The 17,897-nt window shown below is 47.4% G+C and overlaps 1 protein-coding gene and 1 long non-coding RNA gene across 2 annotated transcripts in view; both read right to left on the bottom strand.

Moving 5' to 3' along the window:
• Positions 1–17,897, bottom strand: part of LOC139263084 (uncharacterized) — a 192,003-nt gene that overhangs the window by 99,865 nt on the left and 74,241 nt on the right. The window lies entirely within an intron of this gene.
• The window catches only part of LOC139263082 (uncharacterized), a 29,632-nt gene that overhangs the window by 10,936 nt on the left and 799 nt on the right, over positions 1–17,897 (bottom strand). The window contains exon 2 of the long non-coding RNA XR_011593037.1: positions 3,455–3,743. This is a non-coding gene — a long non-coding RNA (uncharacterized lncRNA). The remainder of the gene's footprint in view (positions 1–3,454; positions 3,744–17,897) is intronic.

Genomic DNA, 17,897 nt, shown 5'->3' with positions numbered 1-17,897 from the left:
CTCGGGCCACTGGCAATATGTCGTCACAAGTTATACCACCAATTGGACCAGGCCATGGTCAAATATTTGTGAACCCAAATATTTATCGATCTCTCTCTTGAATATACTTAACGACTGAGCATCCATAGCTCTCTGGTGTAGAGAATTCATAAGATTCACAATCCTTTGAGTTAAGAAATTTCTCCTCCTCTCAGTCCTAAATGGCCGAACCTCACTTTGCGACCATGACTCCGAAGCCAGGAGAAACATTTTCCTAGCATCGAAACACTCAAGCCCCTTACGAATTTTATATATTTCAATTAGATCACCTCTCATTCTTCTAAACTCTAGGGAATATGGGTCTAGTCTACTCAATCTCCCCTTATAGGGCAATCCTCTCATCCCAGGAACCAGCCTAGTGAACCATTGTTGCACTCCCTCTAAGACATGTATATCTTTCCTGAGGTACGGAGACCAGAATTGTACACAGCACTCCAGGTTGGCCTCATCAATGCTCTGTATAATTGTAGGAAGACTATTTTACTCATACTCCAATCTCTTTGTAACAAAAGTTAACATACCATTTGCCTTCCTAATTGATTCACAAACGCAATCAATTAGGAAGGCAAATGGTATGTTAACTTTTGTTACAAAGAGATTGGAGTATAAGAGTAAAGAAGTCTTCCTACAATTATGCAGAGCATTGATGAGGCCAACCTGGAGTGCTGTGTACAATTCTGGTCTCCGTACCTGAGGAAAGATATACATGTCTTAGAGGGAGTGCAACAAAGGTTCACTAGGCTGGTTCCTGGGATGAGGGGATTGCCCTATAAGAGGAGATTGAGTAGACTAGACCCATATTTCCTAGAGTTTAGAAGAATGAGAGGTGATCTAATTGAAATATATAACATTCATAAGGGGCTTGAGTGTTTCGATGCTAGGAAAATGTTTCCCCTGGCTTCGGAGTCATGGTCGCAAAGTAAGGTTCGGCCATTTAGGACTGAGAGGAGGAGAAATTTCTTAACTCAAAGGATTGTGAATCTTATGAATTCTCTACACCAGAGAGCTCAGTCGTTAAGTATATTCAAGAGAGAGATCAATAAATACTTGGGAACTGATGGAACTAAGAGATATGGGGATAATGCAGGAAGGTGGAGTTGAGGTCAAAAATCATCCTTGATCTTATTAAATGGCGGAGCAGGTTGGAAGGACCAAATAGCCGAATCTGGCTCTTATTTCTTATGTTCTTATGTACGTACGAGCAGAGAAATGGCTTTGACTAACATGTATGTGTATCGGTAAACGTTCGCGAATAGCACAGCATGTGCTTGTTAAGTGGTATCGGATAGAGTGAACACCAGTAAAGACAAGGACGTTCAGCCTTTGGGCAGACCCTATACTAAGAACACCTTTGTGTTCCCTAATGGGACACGGGCAATGACCAGCTCTCTCAATCTCCCTCAGCTCTGGAAACGACATGCTGACTGCTGTGGGTGTGAAGCCAGGTTTTGGGACTATACTCGTACTCTTTCATCTTGGGCCTCCTGCTTCAAAGTGTTGAAGAGTACGGAGTTGTCAGGAGAAACCGCCCATTCGGCCTCTACCAGATGCCCAGTTGTGGACAAGGGTCCCAGCAATGGTTTATTGGTTTTCAAAACATATCAGACTTTATACAACAATGTGAGATTTGAAATATTCTCTGCTCTGCTTGATATTTCAAAAATCGGCATCAGGTTTGTGCAATAAAACCTATGAGAGGCTCTACCAACAGATGTTGTCCGAAAAACTTGGACAGTTTATGGCGAGAAGTTCAGGGGGAGATATCGATGCCGTTCCAAGTGATAACACCACACACCCCATTAGACAGCGAGGAAAACGGGATCGAGCTGAATGGTTGGGTATCGGGGCTACAGTAGGGATGGCCGCTTGGAACAGGATAGATATAGAAGACCTGTGGGAACATGATGGAGCCATGCGAGAGCAATTAAAGGGTATTATGGGAGGGGGGAATAGGATAGTGACAGGGTCGTTGGATCAACAACAAGAAGTTTTAGTGCCTTTGAAGGAAATGGTTGACAACTTTCAACAGACTCAGGAGAAAATTAATGAAGTAATAAGTGAGACAGTGACATCTAAAGCTCAGATCGCCAAAGGGATCACGTGCAGCAAGCACGGCTCATTTATACTGTCACAAGTACAAAAGGGTTTGAAAGATAGAGAAAAATCGTACCCATTATTTTATAACTGATGAACAGCTAGACAAATGGATTGGTGATGGAAGAAACCATTGTAATGTTAAGCGCCTGTGAGCTGCATACCCAGTAAAACACTCCTGTGAGGCGGATTTAAGGACAATTTTTCACTGTGACTATTGCAATTCCACACCTTCCACCTGACTAGAAGCCCCTTGAGATATTCGAGGTGGAGTCCATAGGCGTCCTGGAAGGGGACATACATAAGGAATTGGTTAACTATCCAAAGGTATTGGCAGAGAGTGGTGAGCCCAGGATGGCACCAGATTTATCGCTGAACTCTGACCAAAGGAACGAGGATGTGTCGGTGTGATGTCACCCAGAATAGTGTCCCGGCTTGTGGTTTCACCCTGGATGAGCGCTCCCCTAATTGTACTGTTAGTGTTCAAAGATGGAAATTGGGACTAGCAAGACACGGATAGATGGGAAGGGGTCATTACTGTGTGACCACTTCGGACTTGGCTTAACGTCATGGGAAGCAAGAGTGCCCTGTATTAACTCCATCGTTTTGCTTTAGTCCTGAGTTACCGACGGAAATTGCAAGTTGGGTCCTGATCCCAGTGAATGGTGCTACGGAGATCCAGGTGGAAATCGGTTTAAGGGAGGAAGCCGAGTATATAGTTTGGACATCCGATTCCACCACTGTCACTGAGTCTAAAATCTCTCGCAGGTTTAATCCTTACCCAGTCTGTTCTTATTGTCATTGCTGTTAGAATGCTTTGTGATGTTTCCTCAATGTCATTTTGCTTGCAGGGTTTCCTGGCATAATACACTGCTCCATATCTTCACACCTCACATCCCCATCTGATCCCAGATTGTCATTTGTTTGTCCAATATAAGATTTGGGATCCGAGTGTTTTCTGTATTTGTAATTGTGCACCATTCCTCTCAGCATTGCAGGCTAAAAATCCACGTGTTCGATTACATAATGTGGGCGGCAAAGACACAGGAAAAGCTTAACAGAGTAGGAATAATCTCGAATCACAAATCATTATATAAAACTTCATGTGTACACGTAACTACAATCCATTTATAGGTCCTTCCAGAGGATGGGCCATTGAGCTGCTTCATTTTCTGGGCCTCCCATTTTGAAGTATTAATTACAATAGTCTCAATTATTCGATCAAGTCCGCACTGTTTGCAGTCAGGCATGTGTGCAGGGAAACATCTATATCGGCCTCGTGTCTGGGCCAGAAAATGGAAAGTTCAAGGTTCTTACTCACCACTTAAGCCTCCTGTTGCACATCAGCGAACCCTCACACGGAATCCCCATCTTGCCCATGTTCTGCCAACCAGAGTTTGGTCCTGACTTATCCTCCAATCTCCTCCGGAAGAAACACACATCCAGGTCTGTCTGCAAGTTGTGCCCGGTGATGTTACATTCAAGGATTACTGGACCACCACTTGTCACATGATACCCGATGCTCCATCTCTGGCCTCTGCCTCTGAGTGATGGATGCCCCACTCTCCACGGCTTATAGCCCCCATCAGGACCAGCATTCCCACCGACACCTGCAAAAGACACAAAGAGAGAAAACCATTGGCGGATCCAGGAACCTCTGGTGAGTTCAGTCCGAGGAACCTTGAAATGATTTGAACTGTTCGCTGTGGAGCCATTTACTTGACTTGCCCCTGTCTGATCGCACTCGATAAACTGAAGGCACACTTTCTCTACAATAACGCACAGCCCTTCCCATGTGGGCTTGGGAAAAGGTTTCTTTTCACAAACCTTTTGTCCCATCACCCGATCTCCCACTTGATGCTCCACACGTGTTGACCCTGTGTTAAATACAGCTGCAACTTTTCCTGATTTTCACCACTTGCTGCCGCGACCTGTTTCTGTATTTCCCCCACATGTTGTACCAACTGCGGCACCATTGTTCTGCAGCTGCTGCCTCTTCCTGTGATCCTGTCATGGGTGGACAGAAAAGGTGCTCTGGTAGTTGTATTGGATGGGCAATCATTGCCTCACAGGGTGTTAGCCCTGTACTTGAGGCAACATTCCCAGGGATAGACATTCAAATCAGGGTCACCTTTCAACCCTCCCACTCTTCACCCAGCATTTCCAGCATTGTTTGGACAGTACGATTCGCTCTCCCTACCTGACCCGAGGCCTGTGGGTGATAGGGAATGTGATAAACCAGGCACATTATGTGTATCAGTAATCTGCAGCTTTACAGAAGAACATAAGAACATAAGAATTAGGAACAGGAGTAGGCCATCTAGCCCCTCGAGCCTGCTCCGCCATTCAACAAGATCATGGCTGATCTGACCGTGGACTCAGCTCCACTTACCCGCCCGCTCCCCGTAACCCTTAATTTCCCTTAAAAATCTATCTATCTGTGATTTGAATACATTCAATGAGCTAGCCTCAGCTGCTTCCTTGGGCAGAGAATTCCACAGATTCACAACCCTCTGGGAGAAGAAATTCCTTCTCAACTCGGTTTTAAATTGGCTCCCCCATATTTTGAGGCTGTGCCCTCTAGTTCTAATCTCCCCGACCAGTGGAAACAACCTCTCTGCCTCTATCCTGTCTATCCCTTTCATTATTTTAAATGTTTCTATGAGTTCACCCCTCATCCTTCTGAACTCCAACAAGTAAAGACCCAGTCTACTCAATCTATCATCATAAGGTAACCCTCCCATCTCCAGAATCAGCCGAGTGAATCGTCTCTGTACCCCCTCCAAAGCTAGTATATCCTTCCTTAAGCAGTACTCCAGGTGCGGCCTCACCAATACGCTGCACAGTTGCAGCAGGACCTCCCTGCTTTTTTACTCCATCCCTTTCGCAATGAAGGCCAACATTCCATTCGCCTTCCTGATTACCTGCTGCACCTGCAAACTAACTTTTAGGGATTCATGCACAAGGACCCCCAGGTCCCTCTGCACCGCAGCATGTTGTAATTTCTCCCCATTCAAATAATATTCCCTTTTACTGTTTTTTTTTTCCAAGGTGGATGACCTCACATTTTCCGACATTGTTTTCCATCTGCCAAACCTTAGCCCATTCGCTTAACCTATCTAAATCTCTTTGCAGCCTCTCTGTGTCCTCTACACAACCCGCTTTCCCACTAATCTTTGTGTCATCTGCAAATTTTGTTACACTACACTCTGTCCCCTCTTCCAGGTCATCTATGTATATTGTAAACAGTTGTGGTCCCAGCACCGATCCCTGTGACACACCACTAACCACCGATTTCTAACCCGAAAAGGACCCATTTATCCCGACTCTCTGCTTTCTGTTAGCTAGCCAATTCTCTATCCATGCTAATACATTTCCTCTGACTCCGCGTACCTTTATCTTCTGCAGTAACCTTTTGTGTGGCACCTTATCGAATGGAGGATAACTACCGTACGACTATCAGATCTTTTTCCCCAATTTGATCAATATTTAAATCTCCAGGCTATGCGGCCATCTCACAATGATCAATTGGGATTCCGCTTCTCGTGTCTGAAAACTTGCTGAATCACCAAACCAGTCAGACCCAACATCTCAACATTCAATATTAATATTTGAGACCTAAACGGGAAGCTGCAGAAGTAGGATTGACCATTGGATGGAGGCAGTTTGCGGTTTAAAGCAGAAAATTAGAGTGTTATGTTTTCAGCCTGTTGCTTATGTAACCAGGAATCAATGGTCATAATATCAGGAAATGTGATGCCATTATTTCAGATGGAACGTATTGTTACATCGGCTGCATCTCCAGACAGATCAAACAGATCGCACTCCAATGTCTGTCAAACTGTGCCCATGAAATCAATCCCCGACATTGCAATCCTAATTAAAGCCAGGCAGCCTGCTACCACATTACACGGACTGACTGACAAATCATCCCATGGTCACCGGGCTCGTGTGTAGAATTAAAATGAAATGTGTTGCAAAAAGTCCCACAGAAACCATCGTTACGGCACGTCAGAGTTATCAGCTCGGTGATTCCCTTTGCATTGCTCGGACACGTTCAGGAATGAATCATTTTATTCAATAAGCCGGTTACAAGAGCGACATTCCCTGCTCCCCGAAATCTGTCTCCCAGCGTCACAGGATGCTGAAAGGAAAGGCACGGCTGGAGCAGCAACCTGGCGCCCTTCACCCACCCGGGCCGCTGGCTGCCTCTGCACAAACCCACCTCTTCATCTCTTCCTTATACACACACTAAAATCTGCCTGAGACCTCTGCCCTTCACAGGGGGCGGGGTCAATCCTTCAAACTCTGCATCTGTCCACAGAAAGATCATCGGTTCCAGGGACCCAGGCCATTGGCAGTAATACACCTGGTGATCATCCAATAGAAAGCAACAGGAAGTCAACGTCAATCATTTTACAAACAATCTGAAGATTGGGCGGACGTCTTGAAACCTTCTCGCGGACCCCTAGGGGGCTGTGGACCCCCAGATGAGAAGGCTGAAACACACGGTCCCAGAGATCAGCCACCTTGACTCCTGGAGAACAAAAAACTGCTCTAAACAGAACCTTACCCCTACACAGGGTGCTGTCACTGCCTGATGATAGGCTCCCCGAGCCTTACCCCTACACAGGGTGCTGTCCCTGCCTGATGATAGGGTCCCCTAGCCTTACCCCTACACAGGGTGCTGTCCCTGCCTGATGATAGGCTCCCATAGCCTTACCTCTACACAGGGTGCTGTCACTGCATGATGATAGGGTCCCCTAGCCTTACCTCCACACAGGGTGCTGTCACTGCCTGATGATAGGGTCCCCTAGCCTTACCTCTACACAGGGTGCTGTCACTGCCTGATGACAGGGTCCCCTAGCCTTACCCCTACACAGGGTGCTGTCCCTGCCTGATGATAGGCTCCCATAGCCTTACCTCTACACAGGGTGCTGTCACTGCATGATGATAGGGTCCCCTAGCCTTACCTCCACACAGGGTGCTGTCACTGCCTGATGATAGGGTCCCCTAGCCTTACCTCTACACAGGGTGCTGTCACTGCCTGATGACAGGGTCCCCTAGCCTTACCCCTACACAGGGTGCTGTCACTGCCTGATAATAGGATCCCCTAGCCTTATATCTACACAGGGTGCTGTCACTGACTATGAGGATTGCACGCTGCTTCTCGCCCTTCCTTGGCTGTGCCGCTGATGTTGTCCTCTTGATCTTTGTAGCCATTCCCTTACCTTTCCCAGAATGTTTATCTGAGCATTGAGGTTGATCGGGGTGACTGGAGCTGAACTCACTGACAGTTGTATTCTCCAAATCGAGAGGCGGGGCAACAATTGAATCGAGAGCAATGAAGGATCCAGCAATATCGCTGTCTGTCAATGATGGCTGACCTCTCCTCCCTGTCAGGAAGTCACCACAATCCACCAAGTAAGACCATTGTTCAATCTGCTGCTTTAAGCAGACAAGCTCCTACTGCAGACACAAAACTCCAACACATTTGATGCCGGAGAAAGGCTCACACTGTTTAACCTCACTGCCATCCCTCTCCAATGTTACCTTGAAGGTGCACACAGAGCAACGCTCACATTGTAGTCACTCTCTATTACTTTAGGACCCAGTGTTTGCCATCCTTATGTAGGATAAATCTGTTCAGAAAGAAAGGGGAGAAAGAGACAGAAAGAACAAATAGTGATACAATCCATCATGTATGTAACCAGCATGCTACTGTAACCCTTATACAATTGTAACCCTCATGTAATCACTACATACTGTACATACTTACTAGAAATGCACACCTTGACCACAAGGGGTGTACTTGTGGGAGACACTCCTTAGCTGGAGATTCAGGTATATAAGGGGAGGTCCCTCGCAGGGCCAGACTCCTTGGTCCAGGCAAGAAAAGGTGAAGGTCACAGAGTGACTGTGTCTGCAGTACGTGCCTCGTGTGATTATGTTTAAGAGTTAAGGACTCAACACCTGGCAACGGGAAACGGGAATCACTGAACCCAGAGGATGGCCACCAGTAGCTCAGAGGAACGTTATTGTGTGGGTGAAGATTGGGATGATTTTGTGGAGAGACTCCAGCAGACCTGTGTCATGAAGGACTGGCTGGGAGAGGATGCGGCTGACAAGCGGAGGGCGCATCTACTAACAAGCTGCGGGACAAAAACGTACGCGCTGATGAAGGACCTGCTCGCACCCCACAAACCGGCCGACAAGTCTTTTGAAGAGCTCAGCCAGCTGATCAGCGAACACTTAAAACCAGCGAGCAGCATACACATGGCCCGGCACCAGTTCTACACACACCGACGTCGGGAAGGGCAAAACATCTCGGACTTCATGGAAGACTTGCGCCGCTTGGCCAGCCTCTGTAAGTTCTCAGACGCCTGCAGGGGGGAGATGTTAAGGGATTTTTTCATTGAGGGCATTAGCCATGCCGGGATCTTCAGGAATAGAGACCAAGGACTTAACTCTAGAAGGGGCAGCATTGATAGCTCAAACTTTCATAGCGGGGGAAGAAGAGACCAAGCTAAAATACGCGAGTAGTCCTGGGTCCAACGTGGCGACGGACCAAGGAATTAACGTGATAAACGCGGCTCAAGATCTTGCAGTCAGGCAAAGGCATTTTGAAACTGCCCAAGCTGAAACCGACTCTAAGGTGGGCCCCCAATAGGGACAATGGAGAGGGGAGCGGCAATTCACGCCATCAAGGGAACCATTAACACCCACCATCAGAGTGTTTAGAAACAACCAAGGGAACAATCAGAGAGGAATGCCTGCTAACAGTCCTTTTGTGAACAACGATCTCAGCCAATGCTGGAGATGCGGGGGCAGACATTATGCGAAAAGCTGCAAATTTCAGCAGTTTATCTGTAGGAATTGTAATGCCAGAGGACATTTGGCTAGGGTTTGCAAACAGCCGGTAGTGAGGCTAATCTATGAGACAGAGGAATCAGGTGAGGAGCTTGCAGTGCAGGACAATGCCTGGGGTAAAGCCATGGATGCTGAAGTTCAGCGGGTTCATATGGCTGACGTCCATAGCTCATACACCAAAATGCCACCCATGATGATGATTGAATGGTATCCCGGTGCGCATGTAGCTGGACACGGGAGCTAGCCAGTCCCTCATGAGTGCATAACAATTTGAGAAACTATGGCCACACAGAGCTAGCAGGCCCAAACTGGAATGAATTAATACACAGCTACGGACGTACACCCAAGAGATCATTCCAGTGCTAGGCAGTACAAACACACAATGGGTCACAGAACCGGCTGCCACTCTGGATTGTTCCAGGAAATGGCCCCGCGCTTTTGGGAAGGAGATGGCTAGCCAAGATGAACTGGAAATGGGGGATGTGCATGCCATTTCATCTGTGGAGTGAAGCTCATGCTCACAGGTACTACAAAAATTCGGGTCACTGTTTCAACCCGGTGTCGGAACATTCAAGGGCACAAAAGTAGTTATACGCATCACCCCGGACGCTAGACCAGTGCACCATAAAGCCAGAGCAGTGCCGTACGTGATGCATGAGAAAATTGAGATTGAACTGGACAGGCTGCTCAGAGAGGGCATAATTTCACCCATTGAATTCAATGACTGGGCAAGTCCCATTGTTCCTGTCCTTAAAGCGGACGGCTCGGTTAGGATCTGCGGTGACTGCAAAGCCATCATCAACCGGGTGTCCCTGCAGGACCAATACCCGCTCCGAGGGCAGAGGACCTTTTTGCCACGTTGGCAGATGGCAAGCTGTTCACTAAATTGGACCTCACTTCGGTCTACATGACTCAGGAACTGGTTGAAGAATCCAAGCTTCTGACCACCATCACGACGCACAAGGGTTTATTCATCTACAACATGTGTCCTTTTGGCATCCGTTCGGCGGCCGCCATCTTTCAGAGAAACATGGAAAGCTTGCTGAAATCCATTCCCGGCACAATCGTATTCCAGTACGACATCGTAATAATGGGTCGAGGCACCGAGGAACACCTCCACAACCTGGAGGAGGTGCTACGCCGACTGGACCAGGTAGGCCTGCGGCTGAAGAAGGCCAAGTGTATGTTTTTGGCCCCAGAGGTCGAGTTTTTGGGCAGGAGGGTTGCCGCAGACGGGATCCAGCATACTGAATCCAAAATGGAGGCAATCCATCGTGCGCCCCGGCCCGGCAACACATCGGAATTGCGATCGTTCCTGGGACTTTTGAACTATTTCGGGAACGTCCTGCCGAACTTAAGCACATTGTTGGAGCCGTTACACGTGCTCCTGCGTAAGGGTTGCGAATGGTTTTGAGGGGACTGTCAAGAACGGGCTTTCAACAGGGCGCGGAACCTGCTTTGTTCTAACAAACTATTAACGCTGTATGACCCCTGTAAAAAACTAGTTTTAACATGCGATGCATCATCATAAGGGTTGGGTGTGTGTTGCAGCAGGGTAATGGAGATGGACAACTCCAACCGGCTTATGCCTCCAGGTCGCTCTCCCAGGCACGGTCGAAAAGGAAGCACCAATACCTTTTCGGCAGACCGTTCGAGTTAGAAACGGACCACAAGCCGTTAACTTCTCTGTTGTCCGACAGAAAGGCGGCCAATAAAAATGTGTCAGCTCACATACAGCGAAAGGCTCTCATGCTGGCTGTGTATGACTACACCATACGGCACCGGCAGGCACCGAAAACTGCGCTGACGCGCTCAGCAGGCTTCCCCTGGCCACCACCGAGGGGGCGGCGGAGCAAAGCGCTGAGATGGTCATAGCTGTTGAGGCTTTTGACACCGCAGGCTCCCCCATCACAACCCGCCAGATCAAACTCTGGACCAACAGGGACCCCCTCCTATCCATGATAAAGAAATGTGTCCTGACGGGGAATTGGGCACCCACGCACGGGGCGTGCCCCGAGGAGGTCAGACCGATTCAGAGACGGATGGATGAGCTCTCCATCCAAGCCGACTGTCTGCTATGGGACAGCTGAGTAGTCATGCCCCAGAAGGGGAGGGAAGCATTCATCAGGGACCTCCACAGCGAGCACCGTGGAATTGTGCTAATGAAGGCAATTGCCCGGTCACATGTATGGTGGCCCGGGATTGACTCAGACCTGGAACACTGGGTTCGCAGGTGCACGACGTGTGCCCAGCTGGGCAATGCCCCCAGGGAGGACCCGCTCAGCCCGTGGCTCTGGCCCACCAAGCCTTGGTCACGCAATCACGTGGACTATGCGGGCCAGTTCATGGGAAAAATGTTCTTGATAATTGTCGATGCATACTCGAAATGGATCGAGTGCATCAACATCCATCACCGTGGAGAGCCTGCGCACGGTTTTCGCGACCCACGGCTTACCGGACATTCTGGTCAGCGACAATGGCCCATGTTTCACCAGCCATGAATTCTAGGAGTTTATGTCGGGTAATGGCATCAAACATGTCCAGACGGCACCGTTCAAGCCGGCTTCCAATGGCCAGGCGGAACGTGCGGTCCAAGTCATAAAGCAAGGCATGCTCCGCATCCAAGGACCCTCTCTGCAGTACCGCCTGTCGCGCCTCCTGCTGGCCGAAAGGTCCCGGCTGCACTCGCTCACGGGAGTTGCAGAACTCCTCATGAAACGTACGCTCAAAACGCGGCTGTCCCTCATCCACCCAACCGTGGCAGACATTGTTGAGGGCAAGCGCCAGTCCCAAACCGAGTGCCACGATCGTAACTCAAGGGAGAGGTGTTTGGAATTGGATGATTCGGTATTTGTACTTCACCATGCATTGGGACCCAAGTGGCTAGAGGGCACCGTAATTGGTAGAGGGAAACAGGGTTATAGTGGTCAGACTCAATAATGGGCAGATGTGCCGCAAACACTTGGACCAAGTAAAGAAAAAGTTCAGCATCGATACCGATGAACATGAAGAAGAGCATGAGATGTCAACCACACCACTGCCTGGGGACGAGCAACAAGGACAATCACCAGCATGCACAGTCCCTGCGGCCAGCCGCGACAGGCCGGAATCACCTCAGGTGACAGAAACGCATGCCAAGGCTCAGCCACCAGAGCCTCAACTGCGGCGCTCCACGAGAGAGCATCGACCACCTGATAGACTTAACCTTTGAGTCAAAAAGGTGTGAGGGGGGAGGTGATGTCATGTATGTAACCAGCATACTATGTAACCCTTATACAATTGTAACTCTCATGTAATCACTACATACTGTACATACTTACTAGAAATGCACACCTTGACCACAAGGGGTGTATTTGTGGGAGACACTCCTTACCTGGAGATTCAGGTAAAAAAGGGAGGTCCCTTACAGGGCCAGACTCCTTGGTCCAGGCAAGAAAAGGTGAAGGTCACAGAGTGACTGTGTCTGTAGTACGTGCCTCGTGTGATTATGTTTAAGAGTTAAGGACTCAACACAATCAGTTCCCACTGGTGCAGTCTCCCTGGGTCACAACTCCCAGATAGAGGTTTACACCCCTGCTCACGGCACACTCCGCTGAAGCCTCGCCTCCTGATAGATGTTTACACTCAGCCATGCAAAAGTAGTTGCTTGGTGAGTATTTAAGCGGAGTGAATCTGATACTGGAGAAATGAAAATCTGCAGCCTGTGGAAAGAGTTAACTTCTCTGCTGTGAAAGAAGGGGCGGAGCCCGCTCACAGACTCATGCAGATTTCAAACAAACTTAAAGAAACTTTGCCAAATGAAGAAGATCCAAACTCCATTTTACTTTTGTTCTCAAAGTCTTTGGGGAAGAAATTCGGTCACACCTCATTTGGGGCGGTAACCCAGGTGGAGTGCTCATTTTAGCACCTTGAAAATGTTTGTGCCCTCCACCCAGAAATTTATCAGAATCAGTCGGAGATCTGACAGAGGGGCTAAATCAGCCGTTGCACACCAGAGCTGGGGGCGGGGCTAAATCAGCCGTTGCACACCAGAGCTGGGGGCGGGGCTAAATCAGCCGTTGCACACCAGAGCTGGGGGCGGGGCTAAATCAGCCGTTGCACACCAGAGCTGGGGGCGGGGCTAAATCAGCCGTTGCACACCAGAGCTGGGAGGGAGAGGGGCTAAATCAGCCGTTGCACACCAGAGCTGGGGGGGGCGGGGGTGCTAAATCAGCCGTTGCACACCAGATCTAGGGGCGGGGCTAAATTAGCCATTGCACACCAGAGCTGGGTTGGGGGGGGTGCTAAATCAGCCGTTGCACAACAGAGCTGGGGGGCTGCTAAGTCAGCCGTTGCACACCAGAGCTTGGGGGTGGGGGGGGGGCTAAATCAGCCGTTGCACACCAGAGCTCGGGGGTGGGGCTAAATCAGCCGTTGCACACCAGAGCTGGGGGCTGAGGCTAAATCAGCCGTTGCACACCAGAGCTTGGGGGGTGGGGCTAAATCAGCCGTTGCACACCAGAGCTGGGGGTGGTGGGTGTAAATCAGCCGTTGCACACCAGAGCTCGGAGCGGGGGGGGGGTGTTAAATGAGCCATTGCACACCAGAGCTGGGGGGGCGCTAACGAAAATACCGGCTAAATTTTACCGAGTTATTCGCCGAACTCCACTTCAGATCCTGGGACAAGCCGAGTCTTTTTCCCAAGCTGAACTCTTATGTCTGTCTGCCGCTGCAAGCTGGGAGGCTCACCACCGTGCTGTGTGTAAACGTTGCACTGACTGTGACCTCCGAGGGAAGTGCTTCCTCATCCCTTTAAGTAGCCACCAGTTATTGACTCTGCAAGCCTGGACCCACTGTTTTTACAGACGTTGTTCCTGGCGGCCGTTAAATGAGGCGTCTGCACCTAATTTACCGACCGGGGCACAAGTGTGGGTGTTGCACCAGGAATACGCCATGATCGGAGTGATCGGCAGCAGCTGGGCGTTACTGGTTTGTGCCCCCGGTGAGCCTCTAATGGATTTTCGGTCGGGGCGCTAAACACTGCACTCCCGGTCGGTAACCTCTTACGTTCCCATTAATGCCCCCTCTGGGCACTAACTGAGGCGTTAGACAACCGAAAATCCAGCTCTTTGTGCCTTTAACACGGATCCTGTGGATTTATTCTGCCATAAAACTTGCACAAAGATCCGAATACAATTAAATTCTGGCAGATAAATTTCCGCTCCTCTTTGACTTCCAATTCTCCAAACATGAACCGTGAAGGCACAAAAATTACCAATTATTTTGCATCCGAAGGAATTGAAAACCTGTTAAAACAAGCAGGAATCCTCAGTAACATCACGATTAACATTCCTATTTCTTTGAGACAATTCTGTTGGGAGAAACAATGTTTAGTTTGTTCATTTCATGTTAGAAAGAGTCGGGTTTTCTTGGCCTTGTACCGACAATTCAGATTAAACCCCATTTAGCAAATCATTATTATTTATTTAAGAGGGGTCCAAAACCCCTCATTTTATTAACTCTTTTAAAAAAAATATTGTGTCGAAAAACATATGCATTTTATTGGGACTGGTGCACTTTTTATTTAGTAAGACCCTCTCATCGAGAATATTCAATTGGTTTAACTGTCTTGTATCTCAAAAGAAACACACTGCAACATCCAGATATTCCGGGCTAAGCCTTTAAATATTTACACAACAGGACAACAAGCTGTTTTCCTTTCTATTCGCCAAATAGAAATGCAGATATGTCAGCACATTACTGTGATGGCCGCAAAAATGGGACATTGGGCGTGTGGGGTAGAAGCAATCATAAAAATGTAGGTACTTACTGGAGGACATACATTTTATCCAAATTCCCGCATTTGGAGAAGGTGGCTATACACCAACCAGCTCTCCCAAAACAGCATTAGCAGAATTCATGTCTGTAGAAAAAGTATGTTTGACAACTTGACAGACTAGGAGCCTTGGCCTTCGGGATTAGGGGCACCCTCAGGATCCTCGACATTGTAACTATTTTCAGCTGCCACACTTGCATGATATTGTCTTGATACAGAGCAAATTACCCATGGTTCATTTGGGTTCCAGGAAAAGTCTGAAATCTTAGCCGTGTGACCACCATGAATAAACAACAGTTCTGGAGGACCAGCTTCCGCATCTTCAGGTGACTGTTCCTCTCCAATTTTACTCAAATCCCATACATTCAATCTGTGATCTGTTCCACTTGAAGCCAGGACAGTTTCATTGTGAGGAGACCATTGAACTTGGAAGATCTCATCCTTGTGCGACTCAAAGGAATGTAACTTCAGTTTCAGGTTTCTTACATCCCACAATGCAACAATCTTATCAGCAGAACCAGTAGTCAAGATGAATTCACTATCAGAATTGAAGGAGAAACAGTTCACTTCTGCTGTGTGTGCATCAACTCGTAGCGAGTTAGTGCAGTCCAACCACAAGATGGCTCCAAATTGTTGCCATATAAAGATCCTGTGAGATCCTGGGATTCCTGTTAATTCACTTTTACCCTGACCACAGTCACTCACAGGATCAAAGGACGCTGTCAGTTTGCTAACGGCCGTCACATTCCAGCACAACCAAGATGCCTTGGACTGAAATAGTCTTCTTAGATCCATAACTTAGCACAGCTCCAGTCACGTTAGTTACTCAACATTAACCCTTTATCCACCTTAAATCATTGTCCCTGGCAAGCTGAGAAATTCAAAAAGGCAACTTTTTAAAATCTGATGATCTCATGTCCGTAACTGGAGATTTTTCACATAATTTACAATAACCAGAATTTCACTATGGCCACAATAAAAGTCTGGTTTTCACAATTTAATAGGTTAGTTAACCACAATATCTCTAATTTAATTCATCAATATCTTAAAGACAACACAATACAGCACAGCAAATCCCCAGTAAATTACATCATCTTTCTTTGTGTTCTTTCTTCAGGCCCCTCTCCAAATGACTGCAAGAAATACCGAACATAACTGAAGAAAAAGTTAGCATCCACAGTGAAACAAAGTCTGTGTAACATTCTTACACAGAAGGGGTTAACAGGGGGCGGAGCTTCCCACTGAAACTGTTCATCACACACACAGGCTTTTTATAGAAACACTCCACGGAAAGCAACAGAAACCGGCAGCCTTTTGCTTGAACCATTTTCTGCTCACAACAACTTTACTTTCTGACGCTCTGTGAGGTTTTAACCTCTGTCTTCATTCTAACTTTGGACAAAGGGAGGGGTGAACTGATGCAGAATACAGGGGGATAGTGGCATCAGGGCACCAGTCGACAGTCCCAGATTACTGCATCTGTCCCTGCTGGCTCCAAACCCAAAACCATTCCACATTCCAAACTCTGTCTACATCTACAATCATAGAATGGTTACAGCACAGAAGGAGGCCATTCGGCCCATCCAGCCCGTGCGGCTCTCTGCAAGAGCAGTTCAGCTCGTCCCACTCCCCCGCCCTTTCCCCGTATCCCTGCAAACTGTTTCCTTCAGGTACTTATCCAAATCCCTTCTGAAAGCCAGGATTGAGTCTGCTCCAGCAACTTTTCAAGCAGCATTCCAGATCTTAACCACTCGCTGCGTAAAAACATGATATAGTGCTCAACACTGTGATAAATTAAGACTGCGCAGTAGAAATAAGTCATGCACCCCTCAACAAAGGGACTCGAAGCCATTTAAATGCTTCTCTGTATACGACACGTCAAACGCAAATTATGATGCTTGGAGAGCGAGGACACGTTTCTCTCAACTCTCATCTAGTTCAGAGTTTGATAATGGCCATGGCAGAATAATTTACTGTAATGCAGCAGTGTTAAAAGTCAGAGAATACAGGTCTCCATCCGAAAATCTCTCTCCCAAATATGCCCCTTGAACTGAGATACCAAATGTTTGGAAATGGATGTTCTTATATATAAGTTAATCAGACATTCCACATGATAATAGGGTTCAAAAGCATTTATTGATTTTTATAGGAGTTAAGCATAAAATGATAACTATTATTACCAATAATCACACATATACAATGATAACTATTATTACCAATAATCAGACATATTCGATGATAACTATTATTACCAATAATTACACATATACAATTATAACTATTACCAATAATCACACATATATGATGGCCTTGAAATCCCGGTTCTGGGCTTCCCGTGGGCGGTTGCAGGAAAAGAAGAGAAAAGATGCGCGCTTACCTTTAGCTCGGGCGCCCGCCAGCGATTGCGGTTTTAGGCCTCTTCTGCATGCGCATCGGGGCGCGTGTCCATTTGAACGGACGTAGAGCTGGAGTTGGAGTCATGTGGACCTGGACATCCAATCAAGGTAAAGTATTCTCATGCATAATAATGGGAACTCTGTAAGTAGGACTTCTCATTATTATGAATGAGACCCCCCAACCCCCGCCAAACACCTAGACACAATTAAAAAATTAAAAAAACACCCCACATATTTAAATTAAAGTTAATAAATGTATTAGAAAAAACATTTTTTTCCAATTAAAAAAAATATTTTGTAATTAGGGTTTAAATTAAACTTACCTTAGTGGGCAGGGTTTTTAACATTAAAATGTGTTTTTAAATTTTATTTTCAAATTTTTAAAATATGTTTTAAAACTCTTACGCTGGTAAAAGTAGGCTATGCGACTGCCTTTACAAGGCGCAAGAGTCTTAAAGACATTCGCTGGGCAAGAGATGGGAAAATACAGCAATCTTGCCCATGCGAATGTCTTTGCTGCCAAGATGCGTTGGATCTATCAGATCGGAAAAGCCGGTTTTCGGCACCTGCGCATTGCATGCCGAAAAGCGGTTTTGCGATGCTTTCCCGGGTCCGTACACACCCCATATGGACCCGGGGAGGCCAAAATTTCAGGTCCATTGATTTTATAACTATTATTACCA

Source organism: Pristiophorus japonicus, chromosome 4 (assembly GCF_044704955.1).
Source record: "Pristiophorus japonicus isolate sPriJap1 chromosome 4, sPriJap1.hap1, whole genome shotgun sequence".
Classification (NCBI taxonomy): Eukaryota; Metazoa; Chordata; class Chondrichthyes; family Pristiophoridae; genus Pristiophorus; species Pristiophorus japonicus.
This window is presented reverse-complemented; position numbering and strand designations above follow the sequence as displayed.